The sequence below is a fragment of the Lactuca serriola genome, chromosome 1 (genome assembly GCF_051521515.1).
Source record: "Lactuca serriola cultivar US96UC23 chromosome 1, Lser_US96UC23_V15, whole genome shotgun sequence".
NCBI lineage: Eukaryota > Viridiplantae > Streptophyta > Magnoliopsida > Asterales > Asteraceae > Lactuca > Lactuca serriola.
This window is the reverse complement of record NC_136408.1, coordinates 185868608-185882767: the sequence shown is the minus strand read 5'-3', so window position 1 is coordinate 185882767 and position 14160 is coordinate 185868608.

The following is a 14160-nucleotide window of genomic DNA, read 5'->3' as shown; positions in this document are numbered from 1 at the left end:
GAATAATGTTGTTATCCAATGATGTCGATTGGTGTTTGGAATGTTAGGGGGCTGAATAAAGCCGTTAAGCAAAAGGAGGTTATTGATGTTATTAAGGTTAATAACTTGGGGATATGTGTTGTGGTTGAATCCCATGTCAAGTGTTTAAATTTAAAGAATGTGTGTTGCAGAACTTTTGGGAAATAGGATTGGATTTCTAATAGCAGTTCTTGTGAAGGTGGTACGAGAATAATTGTTGGATGGGATCCAAAATTATTTGAAATTATGGTCATTTCTCAATCTAAACAGGTGATTCATTGCTTCGTTAAATTCATGGATTCTGGGTATAGTATGTTTCTTTCATTTATCTATGTTGCTTCTAGATATATTGAAAGAAGGGAATTATGGGAAGATTTGAAAAAATTTAGCCTAACTGTGAAAAAAGAAGCTTGGTGTTTATTGGGTGATTTTAATGTTGCTTTAAAAGAGTCTGATTATTCAGAAGGATGTTCTAAAATGCTAAAGGGTGTTGATGAATTTTCTGATTGCATCAATTTTATTGAAGTTGAAGATTTGAATAGTACAGGATTTCAGTTCACTTGGAATAAAGCCCCAGCTGGTAACAAAGGTATTTTGAAGAAGTTGGATAGGGTTATGGCTAATTTGAAGTTCATGTCAGATCATCCTCTAGCTCATGCAGCTTTCAAACCGTATAGAATTTCTGATCATTGTCCTGCTGTTTTAATAATCCCGAATTTTAAATTGAGATGGAAATCTTCATTCAGATTTGCCAATTTTATTACGGATAAAGATGAATTTTTGCCTATGGTTAAGGATATTTGGTCGACAAATATTGAAGGTTTTTTTATGTTCAAAGTTACACAAAAGCTGAAACTATTGAAAAAGTGTTGTAGACAGTTGTGTAACAAGTTTAGAGGTTCGGGATTGAAAATTAAAGAGTTGAGGAAGGAATTGGGGAATATCCAAATGAAAATTGATCAAGAGCCTTATAATGCTAAATATAGGGAGGAGCATGCTAATATTCTTTTTGAATATAATGTTGCTTGTAATGATGAAGAAAAGCTGCTTTCTCAAAGATCAAAGATCAAATGGTTAGTTGAGGGGGATAATAATACGAAGTATTTTCACAATTGTTTGAAAAGCAGGAACAACAGGAATCGAATTTTGATGGTGCTTGATGAGGACGGAAGATGGATTAGGGGGAATACAATGAAGGAAAAATTTGTTAATCATTTTAAGAATTTCTTGGGATCTGAAGATGACACAGATTTATCTATTCTTAATGAAATTTCTTTTCAGTATAAGCTGGATAGGAATGTGGCTATGAATATGATAAGGGTTGTTACTGATGATGAAGTGAAAGTGGCTATGTTCGATATTGCTGATAACCATGCCCCTGGACCGGATGGGTTTTCTTCTAAATTCTATAAGAGTGCTTGGAATATTGTTGGGCCAGATATATGCAAAGCTGTGAGGGAATTTTTCTGGACTGAGAAATTATTGAAGGGTATTAATGCCACTAGGATTGTGCTAATTCCTAAAGTGGATAGTTCAAGAAAGTCACTGAATTTAGGCCTATTGCTTGTTGCAACACTTTTTATAAGTGTATTAGCAGAATAAGGATCAATTTAGGTGATATTGTTAGCAAAAATCAATCTGCCTTTATTCAAGGGAGATCAATTCTTGATAATATTCTGCTTGCTCAAGAATTGATGGTGGGGTATAAAAATAAGAAAGGAAGGCCGAAATGCACCTTAAAGATTGATATACAAAAGGCGTACGACACTGTGGATTGGAAATTTCTTAAGAGGATCCCGTTGGAATTCGGATTTCATCCGATCATGGTTAATTGGATCATGGCATGTACTTTTTCTCCTTGGTTTATGCTGAATTTTAATGGAGAAGACCATGGATATTTTGAAGGAAAAAGGGGGCTGAGGCAGGGAGATCCATTGTCTCCTTCCTTGTTCACTTTGGTTATGGAGGTTTTCAATTTATTATTGCTGAAGAAAATAGATGATAGCAATAGATTCAAATATCATTGCAAATGTGAAAGCCAGAAAATTACTCATTTATGTTTTGCAGATGATTTACTAGTGTTTGCTTATGGCAATGGGAATTCTGCGAGAGTGATAAAGTCTGCTCTTGATGATTTTAAAACTGTTTCGGGGCTGAAAGCGAGTATGGAGAAGAGCCAGATTTACTTTAGTTGTGTGAAGCCAAACATGAGAAGGATTATTTTGGGTATTTTACCTTTTGATATTGGTAAAATGCCCTTTAAATATCTTGGAATACCCATGTGTGTGAATACACTGTTCAAAAAAGATTGTAAAGCTCTTGTTGATAAGATTAAATTGAAAGTGTATAATTGGAAAAATAAGATGCTTTCTTTTGCTGGAAGGTTACAGCTCATAAATTCTGTTTTGGCTTCAACTAATGTTTATTGGGCTTCTATTTTCAAAATTCCTATTGCTACTATTAAGGAGATTGAAGCGATTTGTAGAAGTTTCCTGTGGGCTAAAGGAGAAGTGGTCAAAGGGAAAGCCAAAGTTAAATGGAGTGATATTTGTAAACCAAAGATAAATGGAGGTCTTGGAATTAAAAATTTGAGATTCTGGAATGATGCTTTGTTAACCAAACATGTTTGGAATTTGATTAATAACAAAAACTCTCTGTGGGTTCAATGGGTGAGAGAAAATTATATTGGTAAAAGGAATTTTTGGGATATATGGCAAAAAAAGTATGAATTGGACTTGGAAGAGATTTTTGGAATTGAGGAAAACTATTAGACCTCATGTTGTGTATTGGTAATGGGAGGAATATGTCATTGTGGCATGATTGGTGGCATCCAATTGGTATTTTAAGTACAATTATTGCTAGGAGGGATTGGATTAGAAATGGATTTAATGATAATTCTTTAGTCAGTGATGTTATGACTAATGATACTTATGCTTGGCCTATTGATTGGGTGAACAAATTTCCTGGATTGAAAAATGGGCCCATGTTTTGTAATATTGGAAATAATAGGGATATGATTGTTTGGAGGGATATGAAAGGCTTGAGTAAAAAAATTTCTTGCAAGCAAGTTTGGAGAGATATTAATAATTTTGGAGACAATGTTCGTTGGGCTAACTGTGTTTGGTATGGAAATTGTATTCCCAGGAATGCTTTTATTTTGTGGCTTGCTGTGCTGAATAGATTGAAGACTCAAGATCGAGTTAAAATTTGGGAGAATTCAGGTTCTTTGCTATGTCCTTTCTGTTTAATTATTTCAGATTCGCATGATCATCTTTTCTTCCTATGTGAGTTCTCGAATACTATTTGGAATCATTGTTGTTCCAAGATTGGGATTGATGTTTCTTATTCCAATTGGAATGATTTAGTTATTAAAATGTGTTCTGGTTTAAAGTCTAGAACTGTTGAGAATTTGATCAAAAAATGGGTTTTGGCTAGTTGTGTTTATCATATTTGGAAAGAAAGAAATTTGAGGATTTTTTGTAATTTGAGAAATTCGGATAGAGGAGTGATTACATGTATTGAGAATGAAATTAAATTAAAGTTGATAGGGTTGAGGAAAATGAATATTATGGTCAATGAGGAAGTGTTACAGGCCTGGGGTATTTTTGGAAGCAAATTCTGTAAAAAATGAAGGTCTCTGTCTGGGTTTTCGATGATGGTTCTTTCTGTTTAGACATTTGGGTTGATATGGGATTGATGGTTAGTTTGGTTGCCTTTATGGGAGATTTGTATTGGGGGTATTTTCGGAAAGGCGGATTTAAAGGAATTGACGGTTATCAAGGAATTGACAGATTAATTCACTGGATTAAGAGCTTGCTCTTGAATCAGGTGATTTTTACCTTTGGGATTTTGTATTTGGATATGATCTTTTTTGAGAATATTCAAATGGAAAATCCTAGACATGTGATTGATGCCATGTCTAGTCTGCAACTGGTTCTAATTTTATGGTGGTCTTGGTGCTCTCTCTATTTCTTGTTTTTTGAATGCAGGATGATCTTATTGCTGATGATCGTCACGCTTGTTGAAGTTGGGATTGCGTATAGCAGGAGGTTCAATTTGAGGAGTTATATTGTGATGATAAAGGATATTAGATGGAGCAACAGAGGGTGGATTCAAGAGCTGATCGGAAGAAGAAGATGCTGGTTTGATCTCGTGAAGTTTCTGCAGTGGAATTTGTTTAATGTGTCTTATGTTTTTTGGTTCTTTAAATTTGGCTTTAGTACGTTTGGGATTGGTCCTTTATGGATTTGGTTCTTAAGTCTTCACTATTGGACTGTGGGTTTTTTAAGGGCCTTTCCCCTTGCATAGGTTATAATGTTGTTAAGTGGTATAAATTTTGCAAGGGGATGAAGTTACCTTTTTTCCCACATTCAATAAGTCCTTGGTGTAGTCTCATGAATTTTAGGGTTTTTTGGGGTATTTGGAGGGTTAGTGAGGGGGTTAAAAAATGGTTAGGAAGTTGGTTATGGATAGGTTGGATTGAGTAGTGTTTTTGGGTTGTTCTTTATTTTATTTGTATTTGTATTCTTTTATTCTTTTTAATAAAGTTTGTTGAGCTTTGGCTCTTTTCAAAAAAAACAAAAAAAGAATTAAACAATGCTCATCACTGCTTTGCTAAATTGCATAGACTTACAATGCGAAAACCAAGAATGAAACAATGCTCATCAAAGCGTTGCTAAATTGCATAGACTTCTATTGTGGAACTCAAGAATCAAACAATGCACATCAAAGCTTTGCTTAAATTGCATAGACTTCTATTGTTGCCACACCCCTCAAAAGTGGAAACACGGGGTGTGGCAGTACAAAGGGTCTTATAGCAAAGTTAAAAGACAACACCAACCATAGTATTAAAAACCATTACAAATTTATAATGAGTTAGAACAACCATTTTTTTATAAAAACACGTCGTTTGTATCGTGTTCATATTAAACCTTCAACACAAATTTCAAATTCACCACTGAATATATAGTTCAATACATATCGATTGAAGGCAAACGGGCAACAAGCTGCGCCGCTAGCCCTTTTTGGATAGCAAAACCAATTCTTTTGAAAACTACATTTGTGGATCTAGGAGATATGACATTAGAATGCATGACCCGTTGGACTCCATTGAGGAGCTCCACCGCATCTGGTGCGAGAAAACCAAATGTATCGAATGTAAAAGGAACAACATTTTAAAAAAAAATTACAATGTATTTATACAATGTTCATCAAAGCTTTGTTAAACTGCATAGACTTCAATATTGGAACTCAAGTATTAAACATTGATAATCAATGATTTGCTAAATTGCATAGACATATATTGTGGCACTCAAGAATTAAATTATGCTCATCAAAGCTCTGAAAAATTGCATAGACTTCTAATGTGGAACTCAAGAATGAAACAATGCCCAACAAAGCTTTTGCTAAATTGCATAGACTTCTACTGTGGAACTCAATAATTAAACAATGCTCATAAAAGCTTTTCTATGTTGCAAAGACTACTTCTATTGTGGAAGTCAAGAATTAAACAATGATCATCAATGCTTTTCTAAATTGCATAGACTTCCAATTTAGAAACCAAGAATGAAACAATGCTCACCAAAGCTTATCTAAATAGCATGGACTTCTATTGTGGAACTGAAGAATAAAACAATGCTAATTAAACCTTTGCTGAATTATGAAGACTACTTCTATTGTGGAACTCTAGAATTAAAAAATGCTCATGAAAGCTTTGCTAAATTGCATAGACTTCTAATGTGGAACTCAAGAATGAAACATTGCCCATCAATGCTTTGCTTAAATTTCATACACTTCTATTGTGGAACTCAAGATTTAAACAATGCTCATCAAAGCTTTTCTAAGCTGGAAAGACTACTTCTATTGTGGAACTCATGAATTGTCACACCCCAAAACCGGAACGGCGGAAACGTTCGGGGGTGGAGGACGTCATGTTTAGTATCACGAGATATGTATATGGTAAGCAAGTAATGAACAACCATTTCATTTAGAAAGAAAGTGTTTACAATGTGTGTGTTCACAAAACATAGAAGTTATAAACAAATAACAAAACAAGACTTGAAGCTATAATGCTCCATCTTCTGAAGTCCCAGCACGAGCACCTGTCTAATAGTCTCCTGAGAATACAAGTTATTTGAAAGAGTTTATCAGCAATTAAGCTGGTGAGTTCATAAGATTTTAGTGATGTGAGTAAGCTGTAAAATGTGGTTGAAAATGTATATGTACATGTGGTGTAAACTGTAAGTTCTATTTTGAAAGTTCGCCTGTTCCTCTAGAAAATCATATATTTCCTACTTGAATGAAAGTTAAGTAAAATGATACTACAAGTCTTTCTATGCGTACTAAGTGGGTACAAGTTATATATACACAGAGTAAATAAACAATCGATTGTGCGCATCTACCCTAAACTCACAACCCAACGGGGAAACAAAAAGTAAGGCGGATAGCACACATTCCATTGGTTGTTAGATCGTTGTCATATATAACCCTGGTGTATTCACTTGTTACTCATGGAGTTATTTGTAATGGTTCCTTTATATCTAATGAAGAGTTCTTTTAAGAAAACCTATATTCCTTATAGTAAAATAATGACTACGGTGACTACTTTTATAATAGTTTGTTTATACTGCTATATATAATCTGATACCGGGTAGAAAGTTAACTGGGCTGCCCTAATCCCACAATCCAACGGGAACAAGAAGTAGGGTGGAAAATACACATTTAACTATCTACTGGATATTAGTTTTATACATAAACATCGTGTATAAACTAAGGTGTTATAGAGTTACTCACCTAAAGTCTCTAAAGCTATACTGGCTTAATAAAATGGATTAAGCCCTTATCTGGGAAATCTCTAGTTTTGTGTACTAAAAGTACTGACTTTGAAAAGCATGTTTTGTACTAGAAAAACTGTGCTTCTACTCTGTGTCCTATAACCTGATCCATACTTGGTACCCTTATGATGACTTAATGTATACTTAAGCATAAATATATATAGATTCAGGTAGATAATAGGTTGCGTGACCTCAGTCCAAGCCCACATCCAACGGGAACAGGAATTGAAGCGAAGAGCACACATCCTATTAACTGTCGGAATATACTAGCATATATGTATCCTATAGTGTATACATTAAGGAATCATAAAGCTAGCATTATGATTCCTAACCTTTAATCGTAGCCTTCTACCAAGGCATCTTATGTTCTGTGTTAAACCCGACTGCTCCTTTGTCGAATGTAAGAGTATATTCTCCCTAGTTTATAACTATCTTGACTAGAAAATAGATTAACTTTCAAGTGGTACCGACACTTTATGAAAGTAATGGGAAAAGTAAGTACACAGATGTCGTTTATAATGACATGCAGATGTACTAATAACCTAAAAACATATTTGTCTTATTACGGTCATAATGTGAAAGCTAGAACCCCTACTAAACGCTCTCAATGTAAAAGATTAAGGGAACCAACGCGACCCCAATATTTTCTTGCAAGCCGTGTAATTCACATTAAAGTTATATGATCATGTATACCCAATATAACTATCACTAATGCGTTAGTGATTCATTGGTATAATTAGATCATGTATGTGTGTTCTCATGCTATAGCAACCTAACTTGTTTGTTATGTTCTGTTCTGGTATTTTTTGATTCTCTTCACTATTTGTTCTGTTCTGGTATTGTTTGATTCTCTTCACTGTTTGTTCTGTTCTGGTATTGATTCCTTGTGTGCTTCATTGTAATAGAAGTAATGAATAGCATTCTCCTAAACTATACCTATAATAGTTTACTAATGCTCTACTTGGACTGTTACTGAAAGGACTCATTTCTCTACTAAGTTATGCTTTTACTTTACAAACGGAGTTTTGTATAACTATCAAGTAACATGACTTTAAACGAGTTTTGAAATGTTTTGACAACTTATAATTAACATAAGTAACATTTTTAAAGACGTTTAACAACAAACATTTACACAATTATCATTGTGTTCAACCTGTATTACCCCCTTAAAACAGTTAAAATAGTTAAAAGATTTATTACGGGGTATGAACTCATCTGATGTGGGTGATTCAATCGGGTATGCGTGTACAGATGAGAAGTTCCACGAATGAAGTCCCGAAACACAATAAGTCCTAAATGACATATAAGGACACATATTGACATGAATATAGTCTTTATAAACAACTATATGAAAGATAACACCTTTCGGGACTAGGAAATACCTTGGCTAAGTGTTGGAATCACATGTGATTCAACAAAGGGAAGTGAAATGGCACTAATTGGTGTTTACAGTTTTGTAACCAACTCCACTTGAGTTTACGGTTGTAAACCCATGAGTTTACTGCCGTAAACTCATGTCCTTTTGACCATTTTGTGCCTTGAAGTCCTAGAAGTCAATTTGAAGCATCCTAACTTCAAGTCTTAGCCTTAGGAAGTGATTAGGGCAACATATCACCCCTTTATGGGGTTTACGGTTTTTGGACCATTTGTCTTTCGGTTTACGGTAGTAAACCCAAATGGTTTATGGTCAAATGATGTTTTCAAGTCTTAAACCCTTCGAGGTTAAGGTCTAGGTTAGTTTCTAGGCTTAAGGAAAGAGTTTGGGGCATCAAAACATGCCTTTGAGGTGTTTACAGTTTTGGGAGGTTTCCCAAACCGTAAACACATATACATGGGGTATTTTGGGTGACTTTTAGGTGCTAATAACATCAAGTGAAAGTTCTAGGTTTGTTTACAAGGTTTGGCAAGAGAATATGGACACTTTAGCACCCTTTTTAGGGTTTACGGTCCAAGAAGATTCTTGGGCCGTAAACACTTGTTCCTTGTGATCTTTGGGTGTTTTCTTGATGCTCTTAAAGTCTAGACATGTCAAGGATAGTTTCTATGGATGATACTTGAGAGAGAAATGGCTCTAGTCTTGGAAATGTGAAAAAGTGAATAAAATATCTAAGTCTCACTTATATAGTCTTTAGGGTTTACGGTCCCAATACCATTTTGGACCCTAAACTCCAAACCCCTGAAGTTTTGGGCATTTATTGCTACACAATAAACCCTAGGGTATCCTCTCTCCTGATATTTCTTGATGTACTATCTTTAAAACACTCAAACTTATTCTAAAAAGCTTGAAAGTTAGCAGAATCAGTTTTGACTTCCATTGAAGTGGATGGTTGTACAGAATGGAAATTTTTCGTTTGTCACATCATCCCCCCATTAGAGGGAATTTCGTCCCGAAATTAGCTCTCATAGCATTACTACTGGGGTTGCGCTCTTCTGATTTGCAAAATACTCACTCGTAGACCTGGCAAATTTGCCCTGGTGTTCTTGATAGGATTTATACTTGGTCCATCTACCATTACCTCGTTTATACAAGCCGTATATAATTAGGATTAGTAGGACTGTCGGATGCGTGACTCTGCGTCCACAACCCAACGGGGAACAGGAGATAGTGCGGAAACACACATACAAGATCTGCGTAATCATACTCATATACCACCCATGTGTATACATTCAATAATAATAGGCGGGTCGTATTCGTCCATAGCCTCTGTGCTCGAACTTGGTCTGCTGGACGAGTGGTATTTTGTGACGGTCTGCGGACATCTGACGATAAGACTTCGGAGGACAAAGTACTCTTCGCACGAGTACTTCGGGGGTTTAGAATGCGAAAGATAAAATTTTTGATTCAGGTCGGACTTTCGATACTAAAGATGAAAGTTTCGAGAACTTGCCGATCGAGGCGATAGAAACATATGAACTCAATATGGTGAGGACCACGCCAACTCATGACGAAAGAAAACAACGGACCCTACACTGAAGAAAGTTTTGGTCAAATGAAAGAAACGCCTGATAAACGACGATGTATCCCTGGTATGCTTGGTACTGTACTCCTAGTATGTTCAACAATGTACTCCTTGTAACTGTTCTCATGTTTCCTATTTTCTATTTTGAAAGTAACACTCCTATGTATCGTACCGCTATGTGCGTATACATACAAATAAAAGTGCTTTACTAACTGAAGGGATACTTTTATACCATGATCCCCCATGGTACCACTACCATCGCCCGTCATACACAAGTTGTGAATACTTAAGATGAGCCACGCAGTCGACTGAGCATATCTGCCTCAAATCCTCAACCAATTAAGGAAAGGGGACCTAAGAGGAGTCACTCACTCTAAGTCTGCAACATCTTAGTTGTGCACAACCCTGATGCATATGGTGAGCCATAATAGCTTCTCTAAAGGATCTTTTTAGTTCTCTTGAATATTTCGACCTATTTTAACATGTGATTTTTTATAATTACTTTTAAGTGTCATCCCCAATTTTTAATCTTATATGAATATAAATTAATTTTAAAAGTAATTACTATTTTGAAAACGTACCACTACTCATCGACGACTCCAAGGTAGATTCTCCTGCGGTGATCATCAGAATACGTCCATCCACTCCTGAGTTCTTTATTATTGGGCAGTCCTTCTGACGGTGTCCATTCTCACCACAGCCATAGCAAGCTTGGTTTTCTTCAGCTCCGAGGACTTGGGAGATCGGTTGAGCCGGTGCCCTGCATTAACGGCTTGTGTGTCCCTTTCTGTGGCAGTTCAGACACTGCATTTCCCGGCATACTCCGGTGTGGTGAAAGTTGCACTTTCCACACTTTGGAAGGTTTCCAGCATAACGACTGGTAGATGCTAAAGCAGTAGGTCTCGTAGCGGCGTACATAGTACTCGCTCGTTGCTCTTGCGGGGTGTCTTGTGTCGTTTTCTTCTTCTTCCTTTTGTTCCCCGACTTATGATTATAGTCCTCTTCCCTCGATGACTCGGGAATAGGGACTTTTACGCTGTTGCGGACTCCATGATCGATGAGTCATTGAGCCAAGCGTTTAGCACTATCGAACGTGGCTGGGTTAGAAGACAATACATTTCCCTGGCTCGGAGCAGTCAGACCCCAAATGTACCTTTTTATCTTCTTTCTCTCCGAGGTAATCATCTCCGGACATAGAGCTGCTAGTTCGATGAACCGGTCCATGTAGGTTACTATGTCTGAGCCGACCATAGTGAGATCCCACAACTCTTGTTCCAGTTTTTGAATCTTGCCTAGTGGGCAACATTCTTCCCACATTAACTCTTTTAGGTTTTCTCAACCTATTGAGTTTGCCACTGATAGGGTCAGTGACTTAACATGGTTGTTCCACCATGTTAGGGCCTTGCCATCGAATGTGCAGGCAACAAACTTCACTTTGCTTCCTTCCGGGCATAAACAGATTTCGAAAATCGACTCTGTTTTCTCGAACCATTGCATGAGGGCAATGACTCCTTTAGTCCCTTTAAAGGACAATGGTTGGCATCTGGTGAAGTCCTTGTAGGAGAACTCTCCCTAGCGCACAGGGACTTCACCTTGAGTAGAATCGGTAGGCGTTTCACCTCCACCTGTACTGATGGGGTGATATTGAGCCATGGTTGTTGCCATAGCCGCAGCCACTGCAGCGTTTAGAGTTGCTACATCGATTTGTGGAGAAGTTATGGGAGTTATCGGGGTAGTGTGTCTGGGTGATCTGCGAGGAGGCATCTTTGCTAAAAGAAAACAAAGATGAGACGGAATAAGTCTATAGCAATGGAAACAAGCCGAAAGCTGAAAAGACAAGGTTATCCTAGTTCTGGATGTATCGGGTCCTGACTTCCACAGGGTTCTAGGAACAATTCATAAATGAGTCTATACCAAATAAACTCTATGAATTTGAAATAACTATCCTCGAATAACACATGTAATGTGAGCAGTGTTTCCACTCGCTCGATAAATTAACTTATTTAATATTTATTAGTGTGACGCGTAAGTCGTTTTGGTTACTTCGGCTGATCTTTCCTTGAAACTTCTTATGAACTTGTCCTTGTTCCTCCTGAACTCTTATGTTGTTTACTATGAGGAAGTGGTTACGTTTATCTGGGCTTGTCGTGCGAGAATGAAAGTGACTAAAGAACCTATGAGCTTTAAGGTAACTTTATGGGGTGATCCCTATGGAATCCTCCTATAATTGTACAAGGTACACCAGTTTGTATTGTATATAATTGAAGATCAAATAGACCTTCGAATAATTGATCCCACCTCAACACTACTTCCTTAAGAGGAATGGATAGCGAAGCGTCGGTCACAGATTCTATGTCTATAAGATCTTTATTATATATAAAACTTTATGAATATACTTTATAAGATTATAGGCCTATCCGCAAGGGTCTTTTAAGTTATCACATAAGTTATTTATCTGGACCAAAATACTCCTATAGTATTCTAACGTAATGTACTTGGTATGTTCTATACTCATTATCGCGCTATCGTATCATAGAATACTCCCATAGTACTCTAACTCTAACTGTACTTGTTCTGGCATTCTCTTGACTGGTGTTCCGGTAAGTGTTAACCCCGTTGCAACACCACATCATTCCCAAACATATGTTGGTCACATCTCGAATGAATATAGGTGATCAGGCTATATTGATCCTAGCTATGATTACATAACTGTTTGGGTTGACGACAGTGCCCAACCTTTAAATACTTTTAGTTATGTTCTCCTTGTGACCCTAGTTCTATTATGTACATGTATAAGCAAGTAGGTATATTTTTATAACTTGTAGTTATACTCTGAAATATATCATTATCCAGAGCACTAAAGCCCCATTGTATTTGTAGACATATATCTTTTATCGGTTGATATACTTAGTTCACTATAAACAATGCTCTCATACCAATCTGTCACACCCCAAAACCGGAACGGTGGTAACGTCCGGGGGTGGAGGACGTCATGTTTAGTATCACGAGATATGTATATGGTAAGCAAGTTATGAACAACCATTTCATTTAGAAAGAAAGTGTTTACAATGTGTGTGTTCACAAAACATAGACGTCATAAACAAATAACAAAACAAGACTTGAAGCTATAATGCTCCATCTTCTGAAGTCCCAACATGAGCACCTGTCTAATAGTCTCCTGAGAATACAAGTTATTTGAAAGAGTTTATCAGCAATTAAGCTGGTGAGTTCATAAGATTTTTGTGATGTGAGTAAGCTGTAAAATGTGGTTGAAAATGTATATATGTACATGTGATGTAAACTGTAAGTTCTATTTTGAAAGTTCGCCTGTTCCTCTATAAAATCATATATTTCCTACTTAAATGAAAGTTAAGTAAAATGACACTACAAGCCTTTCTATGCATACTAAGTGGGTACAAGTTATATATACTCAGAGTAAATAAACAATCGATTATGCGCATCTGCCCTAAACTAACAACCCAACGGGGAAACAGAAAGTAAGGCGGATAGCACACATTCCATTGGTTGTTAGATCGTTGTCATATATAACCCTGGTGTATTCACTTGTTACTCATGGAGTTCTTTGTAATGGTTCCTTTATATCTAATGAAGAGTTCTTTTAAGAAAATTTATATTCCTTATGGTAAAATAATGACTACGGTGACTACTTTTATAATAGCTTTGTTTATACTGCTATATATAATCTGATACCGGGTAGAAAGTTAACTGGGTGAATCTGCCCTAATCCCACAATCCAACGGGAACAAGAAGTAGGGTGGAAAATACACATTTAACTATCTACTGGATATTAGTTTTATACATAAACATCGTGTATAAACTAAGGTGTTATAGAGTTACTCACCTAAAGTCTCTAAAACTGTATTGGCTTAATAAAATGGATTAAGCCCTTATCTGGGAAATCTCTAGTTTTTTGTACTAAAAGTACTGACTTTGAAAAGTATGTTTTGTACTAGAAAAACCGTGCTTCGACTATGTGTCCTATAACCTGATCCATACTTGGTACCCTTATGATGACTTAATGTATACTTAAGCATAAATATATATAGATTCGAGTAGATAATAGGTTGGGTGACCTCAGTCCAAGCCCACATCCAACGGGAACAGGAATTGAAGCGAAGAGCACACATCCTATTAGCTGTTGGAATCGTAGCCTTCTACCAAGGCATCTTCTGTTCTGTGTTAAACCCGACTGCTCCTTTGTCGAATGTAAAAGAATATTCTCCCTAGTTTATAACTATCTTGACTAGAAAATAGATTAACTTTCAAGTGGTACCGAAACTTTATGAAAGTAATGGGAAAAGTAAGTATACAGATGTCGTTTATAATGA